This window comes from Oxyura jamaicensis, chromosome 19 (assembly GCF_011077185.1).
Source record: "Oxyura jamaicensis isolate SHBP4307 breed ruddy duck chromosome 19, BPBGC_Ojam_1.0, whole genome shotgun sequence".
In the NCBI taxonomy this organism is placed as follows: domain Eukaryota; kingdom Metazoa; phylum Chordata; class Aves; order Anseriformes; family Anatidae; genus Oxyura; species Oxyura jamaicensis.
The window spans coordinates 6,241,375-6,249,911 of record NC_048911.1 but is presented as its reverse complement, the minus strand read 5'-3'; the positions used below and the strand labels follow the sequence as shown (position 1 = coordinate 6,249,911).

General features: G+C 64.2%; 1 protein-coding gene across 1 annotated transcript in view; it reads left to right on the top strand.

Moving 5' to 3' along the window:
- The window catches only part of RTN4RL1 (reticulon 4 receptor like 1), a 29,783-nt gene that overhangs the window by 482 nt on the left and 20,764 nt on the right, over window positions 1–8,537 (top strand). The window lies entirely within an intron of this gene.

The window sequence follows — 8,537 nt, the reverse complement described above, 5'->3', positions numbered from 1 at the left end:
CCCCCCCCCCGGACCCCCGGTCACCATCCTGCACCCTGGGGAGGGCACAGCACCGGGCCCACCCCGTGGCACCGCCATATATCCAGCGAGGCTCCGGCGCGGTGGCACGGGGTGCGAGCTGCCCGCAGCCCCCCCATACCCAAAGGCACCGACCCCAGGAGGGGCTCAGCCCTCGCTGCCCCCCCCGGGGAGCCCTTTCCCTGCCGGGGTAATGTCACCTTGCGGCTGCGGGGCCTCGCGCTCGAAGGCTCTCCTCTCTGGCTCCGGCTTTGTTCGGCTCCTAAACCCAAAAGGGTGGGCGAGGAGAGCCCCCCCCCGAGCCCCCTAAGCCCCCCCCCGAGCATCCCGCTCGGAGCACGGGGGGGAGGCGAAGCAGCGGCCGTGGTTTTGGGGCCGTGGAGCAGGAGCCCGAGGTGGAGCCGAGCCCTGCGCAGGCTGGCGGCGGGGCTGCTGGAAGGTTTCATCCCACCAGGGGTAGCCTGTTAAGGTCAAGATCTACGGCTTTCATTTCTGGAGCTAGAAAAACAAAATGTAAATGAAGAGCCTCTGGGCTGATCCAAACCCTATTCTTAAAGTTTTTTGTCTTGTTAAGCAAGGAAATAGAGTGCCAAATAGGCTTTGTTAAGTGGCAGTCTAATTAATAATTTAAAATCTTGTAGCTGTCTTTCATTAGAATTTATCTGTACATCAACCACAAAATCAGTCAAACACACTCATTTATAAGTTAATGCCAGTCCTGAATAATTCAACAGGCAGTTAGAGGAAGGCCTCCATCCCGCCCAGAGGCTCTCCCTTCCCTGCCCGCCGTGGCTGGTGGGCTCTGGGTGGGGGTCCTGCCCCCCCCTGTTCTCCCCAAGGAAGGGGACACCATGGGGACAAGGGGATGGCAGCCGCTCGGGAGCGCGGGCACGTGTGGGATTCGGGCACGGGGACGGGGCCAGAGCCCTCGATGGGGCTCGGAGGTGTCTGGTTTGTGGTGCTTGGGCAGGTGGCACTGCCCTGCTGTCCTCATCCTGCTCCCGGGGACCGGGATTTGTCTTAGGGACTGGGGACGTGGCACAGTGGGGGTCTGCGGGAGCCCTGTGCCGTCCCTGGGGGAAGCAGGTCTGTGTGTCTGCTCAAGGGGGACGCCCCCTCTGCCACCTCCGTCCTTTTGGGGACGCTCGGGGACCCTCCGGTGTGACCCGGCAGGATGCCCCGGTGTGCACCGAGCTGCCCCGGTGCCCGGGGGTGCTTTGCAGAGGGGCTGATGGAGCACGGCCAGGGCAGGGCTGCGATGCCCGGGGGTATTTTGGGCTTCCTGCCCCATGTGAGCTCCATCCCGGAGGTGCCGTGCGTGGCACGGTGCAAAACACCGCCCCGGCGTCACTGCCGGTGGGCTTTGGGGTGAGTTTTGGCACCGGGACCTCGCGGGTGTCGGTGGGTGGGAGCGTGGGATGCAGCACCAGCATGAGCCGGGGTGGCAGCGGGGACGGAGCTGCACCCCAGCACCCTGCCCCGGGGTGGCAACGGCCAGGAGCACCCCATGGGAGATGCAGGAGGAGATTTCCAGGTCAAGGATGACACCAAGGTCACGGACAGCCGCGGATGAGCCCCGGGTCTGGGGCCCTTCGGCTCCTGTCCTGCTGGGCTGCTGCTGCTCCACAGCTCAAAAACCTCCCTTGGGTGGGAGGGAAGGGGCTGGGGGGGGGCACAGGGTAGGGCTGTGCGGAGCCTTCCTGCAGCAGCTCCCACCCCGTGAGACCCCGGCGAGGATCGGGGGCGAAGGAGATGGTTTTTCCCACCCCCCAAGCACAGGGAGGCTTTGCCCAGGAGCAGCCGCCCTGCGGGGCCGGGCACGGCGCAGGCTGGGCTGCGGTTCCTGCGCCGAGGAGCTGAGAGCCCAGAAACCTTTCTGCTCATAAAAGTTTAATTTCATAAAGAGCTGGGAGGAAGCCACAAGCTCTCTGTGCCCGGCGGAGCGGGGGGCGGCCGGGGGAAGCGCTCAGGACGCGGCCCTGCCTGTCCCTGCGGTGAGGATGGGGGGGGCCAGGGGGGCTTGGGAGGGCGAAGCTGGGCACTGCTGCGATGTTTGTGGCTCCTCGAGACCTGCCTGGGTGGCAAAAGAGCCCTGGGTGCTCGGTGACCTGTGCTGATGGAGCCCCGCAGGGTCCCCGTGGCCCCATCTGCTGCGTCCCTGCGTCCCCGCGCTCGCTCCCGGGGTGCCTGAGGCTGCGGGTAAGGCTCCAGGTGGCCTCAAAAGTGCTGCCCTAGAAACAGCAGCGAACCTGGCGAGGCAATGTAAAAATAGGCGTTTTGGGGTGTGATTTCACACCCGCCTCTCCCCAAGGCACCTGGCGGGAGCTGGAGCTGGCAGCACGACCCCGCGGTGCGCTCGGGGCTGTGTCCCTGCGGTTTGCGGGGTGGGGACAGGAGCAGGACGTGGCCACCCCGGGGCCGGGCAGGGAACGGGGCTGCTGATAACGGGTCGTGGCAGCACGAGGCAAAGCCCCATCTGGAGGTGAAAACCAGGCAGGGGAGTGCAGGGACCTGGGCACGAGGTGGCTGGATGTGGCCGGGGCATCGCTGCGGCCGGGCGTCCTCCAGGAGCAAACCCCAGGAATTAAACAGAGCCACGTGGCCGCCACCGCGCGTCCCCGTGCTCGGAGCACCCATGGGTGGTGCCACCGGCTCCCGTGCCTCCGGTCTGCCCGGAGGAGGCTCGAGGAGCCGCCGCCAAGCAGCCCCAAACGCGGGCTTTGTTTGCAAAGCGCGATCCCGGGGCTTAGCGGCGCTCGGTACAAACTGTGGTTATTAACTGCAGATTATGTCTTTAAAAGTGCTTTGGCGGAGCAGCAGGCAGCAGCGGGCTGGCGAGGCGCCGGCAGCGGAGCGATTGTCACGATCGCTTTCCGTCCCGGCGCGGTGGCGAGGTGGGACACACGAGGTGCCACCCCAGCGCCTTCCCCTGGCCCCCGCCCGAGGAGGCTGGCATCTAATTTAGGAGCAGAGGCAACAAGTTGGGGGGCGGCGGGGGAGAGCTGCGGGCGCGAGGGATGGGGGCACCGCTGGGACGCCGGAGCGTCCTCGTCCTCTCCGGCACGGCTGCTCCTCCTCCCCTGCTGCTTTGGGGGACGCAGCCCGAGGAGCCCAAGGGAGGGGACAGAGGGGACGTCCCTCCACCAGCAGCACCCCTGGTGCCGTCCCCGCTCCGGCTGCCGACGCCGGGTCCGATTTCCCAAATTCAGGCGGCGACTATCCCCCGTACCATCCCCGCTTAACGGCATCTCCATGGAAACCCGCAGCCCTGCGCCTGCCGCCCTGCAATCAGAGGGGACACTTTTAGGAATATTATTTTTGCTGATGACAAATGATGGAGGCTCGGCGCTGACGGAGGAACGCCCGCGCCCGGCATCGCTCTGCCCTCCCGAGCAGCTGCCCTTTCTCTTCCGGAGCCGAGGGCTTTGGCACGTGCCGTGCGCCGATCCGGCGCCTGCGGCGGCACTGCCGGGGGCAGATGCAGGCCAGGCAGATACAGGGGGGAATCTTCTTTGCTCAGATTAGGATTGCGGGGTTCTTAAGCCGAAAAAAGCTCCATTTGGTGCAGAAAGCTCCTTTTCCTTTTTAATAGCACACGTGCCCGGCTGCTGCTTCCCTCCCCGCACCAGCAGAGCGTTTCGGAGCCAGCCTGGCTTTGGCGAGCGGCGTTTTGTGATGCATCCCACTAGGGCTGTGGCCATCCCAGAGCCTCCAAGTGCCCAAAGCAGCTTGTGTTCCTCCTCTGCTCGTGGCCAGTGGCATGGGATGGTGGCAGATTTTGGCCCTGGAGAGCCAAGGGCACAACGGGCTTGAGTCGCCCCCATCCCGATGGTGCCACAGGGTGGGCGAGGAGCCGGAGGGCATCGAGGATGCTCCGCGTGCACCCAGCTCCCGGCACCGCTGCCGTGCACGGGGAGGCTGGCAGGGGACACCCATGGGTGGCCGGATCCCGCTCTCTGCTGCGGTTGTTTACCAGGGAGGAGAGGCAGGAGCGAGTTTGGCTGCTGAGCTGTCAGCGCTCCGTACGGAGGCAGCCCTGCAAGCGGAGGGGAGGTGCCAGCGCGGCTCCGCCAGCCCTGTGCCGCACTTGGGAGCCGCTTTTATTTCCAGCTGCCTTTGCACCGGGGCTGCTCCCCACTGCTCCGCTCCCCTAAGCTGCTCCCCGGTGACTGGCACTGGCCGAGGGGGTGCAGACCCCTTTTCGCCTCCCATTCCCGGTGCTTTTTGGCTCTGCAAGGAGCCCGCCGTGGCCCAGATGAGCTCTCATCCGCGAGACTTTCGTGCAGCCAGCTGCAAATCCACGGCACGGCTGGGGGATGCGCTGGCACGGGGACAGATCCTGCTGTGACTCCCGGTGCAACCCCACAGGGAGGCAAATACCATCAGCATCCCCACGCCTGGCCCAGCCGCTGCCCCCTGCTCCTCTCCTCTGGCTCCTGGCCCCGGAGCCGCCCTGCTTCCCCATCCAGCAGCCGGCAGGGTGCTGGATCTGGCCCCCCTCAGCCCCTCTGCCTGGAGCCGGGAGAGGGGCCGGGGCGCTTCCCCCTCGGCGGGGATGCGCTGGGGTGTTTTTTGCTAACAAGCCCGGCGTATTATAATTTCAATGGAATTTAAAAAACAAAATAGTCCTCGCACAAATGACTCCGCAGTGCCTCTGCCAGGGCCTAAGATCTGCTGCTATCTATTTTTTAATAATTGAGGGTAATAAATATGTATTTCTTTCTCCTTTTTCTCCGTACTCCGCAGCTTGTCAGCTCCCTGCGTCTCTCCTCTGATCAGACCGCATCTTTGCCGAGCGGGGAGAGGAGGAAAAAAAAAAAAAAAAAGACAGAAAGGGGAAAAAAAAAGAAAGATCCTTTAAGCAAAAAGGATTAAAGCCTTGAAAGTAGGTCTGCCCGAGCCGGCTCTGCTTTCCCCTGCTCCCAGCTGCAGCATCCAGGGCGCGGGAGGGCTGGGGCGAGAGGAGCATGGATGCGGCCCCGTGGGGTGGCCAGGGGTGCAGAGCCCGCCTGGGGAGCGGTGCTGAGCCGGGCAACTTGGGCAAAGCCAGGTTCGAGCCGATTCTGCTTCAGCGGCACATCTTCCCCGGCGCTTTATTCCCTCGGGATTCCTTTATTTATTTATTATTATGTTTTTTTATCCAGGGGATGTTTGCACGAGGCTGGGCGCGTTGCGCCTCCCGGCGCGCGGGGGCCGGGGGCTGCGGGGACCCCCCCCGGTGCCATCCTGGAGCTGCGGCCCCGAAGGCTGCTGCGGGCGCGGGGCGGAGGAGGCGAGCTGGTGTGAAGGAGGAGGCTATTTATAGCTTCCCCTCTGCTTTTGTTCCTTTTCCAGCAGAGCTCCTCTCGAAATAGAAACAGCGCCGGCTCCGCGGCCACTGGACCCAGCCTGGTCGCGGGGGGCCTGGACCAAGGGGGGCACCCCCATGGAGCCGAGCATCCCCCCCTTGGCGTGGGGGGGGGGGGGGGGGGAGCTGCCCCACTGCAGCCCCTCCTGGTGCTGGTGGCACTGGTGGTGGCCTCGAACCAAGCTGGGGGTGCTTTGGGTGGGGATGGGGAGCGGCACCCATGGGTGCGGTGTGCCCGCCGGGTCCGTCCCTGTCTCGCAGCCCAGCCGCTGCCTCTGCTCTTCCCCTCCCAGCATCTGCGCGCACCCCCCGTCCCCCTCTCTGATCCATATAGCCCGGCCAAAAAAAAAACAAAACCAAGGGAAAATTTTAAACCCCCCCGGGGGCCCCGGGGGGGGCCCTTCCCCCCCCCCCCCCCCTTGTCTGTCTCCTCCGCCAGCCGCTCGCAGCAGCTCCCCGGCCGTAATGAGCCTGAGTGCAGCAGGGATCGATGGCGAAGGCAACCTCGGCGGAGGGGTCAGGCCTCCACGTCCTCTGCCTGTGCTGCACCGGAGCCAGGGCTCACCCCCCCTGCGCCCCCCGCCCCAGCTCGCCCTCTTCTTGCCCTGCTTTTCCTCTCCCGTTTGTCCTCTCGGGCTCCCCGGAGCAAGGAAGGCTCCGCTGCCCATCCCTTGCCCTCCTGCCCCGCGGGGTGCGAGCGGTGCTGAGCATTGGTCCTGGGTTGGGGGCTTCTTTGGGGGTGCAGGATGAGGCCGGGGTTGGTGCTGGAAGCTGGCGGCTGTGCCAGCACACAGGGAGCAGCTCCTTGGAGATGGAGGCACGGAGCTGGGGGGACCGCGGGCAGCCCCAGAGCTGGCACCGGCTTCCTAAATGGTGCCCAAGTGCTGTGCTGCTGGTGGGGTGAGCGGACAAGCTGCCTCCTCCTCCCCCTCATCCTCCTCACTGCCACCTGCCCCGTGGCTGCTTGCCCCCAGGCAGCAGTGCTGTGCCTGTCCCATCCCGTCCCATCCCATCCTGCCCTAGGGACATCCTGCTCAGCTGCCCAACGCCACTCTTTGGGTTGCTCCAGGCTCACCCCCGTGCTCCTCTCCATCCTTTGAGCCCTGAAACCTCAGAGGAGGGGAAGCAGCCCTTTGGGACGGGCACAGACCCACCTCGGCAGCCCCATTACCCTCACCTGGGTGCCCCAGTGACCCGTGTCCCCTGACACCCCCAGGGACCCCAGCAGTGACCGATGTGCCTCGTCCCGCTGCGCTCTCCGTTCACGCACCTGCTGCCGCTCCAACGCCAAAGCCAATTGAGGGACATTTGCTAACGGGCTCCTGCCAAGCTGCCGAGCTGCTGCCGGGAGCAGGCTCAGCGTATGATTTACACCCAGGACCACGCTCCCCTTGCCCCTGGGCAACAAATCTGGAGCTGCAGGGTGAAGGAGCAGCAGTTCCTGGCCGTGCACCACCCCCCCCTGCCTGAGCACCCCCAAATCTGCGCTGCGGCTCCGTCCCTCGTCCCTCCGCTCCTCTCCTGCTCCCCGCCACGCTCACGGCTCTGCGCTCCCCCGCTGAATCCTTAAGTGGTTTTGAAGCCTGGCCGTGCGCGGCGGAGCGGGGACCTGTTCGGATTATTAACGCGCGGGGCGGGGGCTTGGGCTGCCTGGCACAGCCCACACCTGCTCCAGCTGGGGCTCCGGTCCCGCAGGGGCGCAAACGTGCTGGAGGCAAAGCCCCCGCGAGGAGCATTTGTCTGCCCTCCCCTTCACTGTGCATTTTTTTTTATTTTTTTATTTTTTTCCCCACGTTTTTTTTTTTTTTTTTTCCAATCGTGCTTCGTGCTGGAGCCGGGCTGCCGCGGCGAGGAGCCCACCTCACCGGGCTCGTCCTCCTGGATGAGGAGCATCGTCCCCGGAGGCGCCTGGCTTGGGGACGCTGATTGGATTTCAAAGCGGCCAGAGGTGGAAAACAAGCTGGCAGGTGCTCTCCGCTCCCCTGGGGACCTCGTCATCTCTCCGAGGTGATGCTCAGCATCTCCTCCCCGCCGGGGCTCCCAGGGCAGGCGAAGGGGAGCAGAGGAACCGAGGAGGGGACAGGGGCCGGGGCCGGGCCGGTGGCTTGGGCCCTGCGTCACAGCTGCGGGCTTGTGGCAAGGTGCCGAGGAAGTTTTGCAGCAGCATTAGAAAATGTTGACATGTTTTTTGAAACAATTTCAGATCTGATATCTGCGCCAGATTGAGTTTGTAACCAGCTTTATTGTTTAAGCCTGCTGGGATTTCATCAAAGGCGTCTGCTGTTTACCCAGAGCCATTTCATTGGAGAAAACAGCAAACAGACCTGCATTTCTATCTGATTTCACTTTTTCCTTTTCCTCCTGAATTTAAGTGCTTGTGAAAAGCATGGCTGATAAGGCAGAGCAATGTGGATAAATCCCGAGGACTGGCTCGGCAGAGGCTCCACCAGCTGCTCCGTGTTTATTACCAGACCGCAGGCAGTCGCGGCAGCGGCTCCCAGCCTGGACGAGGCGGTGGCCGCGCGGGGACCCTGCTGTCCCCAGCCAGTTTTGGGTCCTGGCTCCTCGGGGTGCGATGGCTGAGGATCCCTGCTGGTGGCTTTGCTGCCGCTCTCAGATTTAAGCAACTTTCGATTTAAGCTGCAAAGAAGTGAACATTCAGCCCTGCGCAGGGAGCGGCAGTGACCCAGGCAGGAGATGCGCTCGGTGATACGGCGACCAGCCTCGCCAAAGCAAAGGCAGCCGTGGGAAGCAGATAAAGGTGAAGGAGAGGCAAAACCAGAAAGGGGCCCGGTGTAAATCGCATTCATCCTCCCTGTGACCGGGTCCCGGGGCTGCTGGGGACGCCTGCTCCGCTCTGTGCCACGTGCGGCCGTGCCAGGGGGCTCCAGGGATGCGATGGTGAGGAGCTGGGGCTTGAAACGGGGCCCAGAAAGAGGGGGCACCCTTCCCACTGCTGGTTTCCGGGCGCTCCTCGTGGCCGCCCACCACCAGCATCATTTTTCCCAGGGGTTCCGGCATCTTCCCCGCTTGGGAACGACTTGGGTGGCCGTGACACCTTCCCCTGGCCTTTGGGACCGGGATGAGATGGGTACGGGCTCGGTGCCAAGGACTGGCTCCCTTGGCACCGTGCAGCAGCCAGGGCTGATGTGATTTTGGGTGATGACGTGCT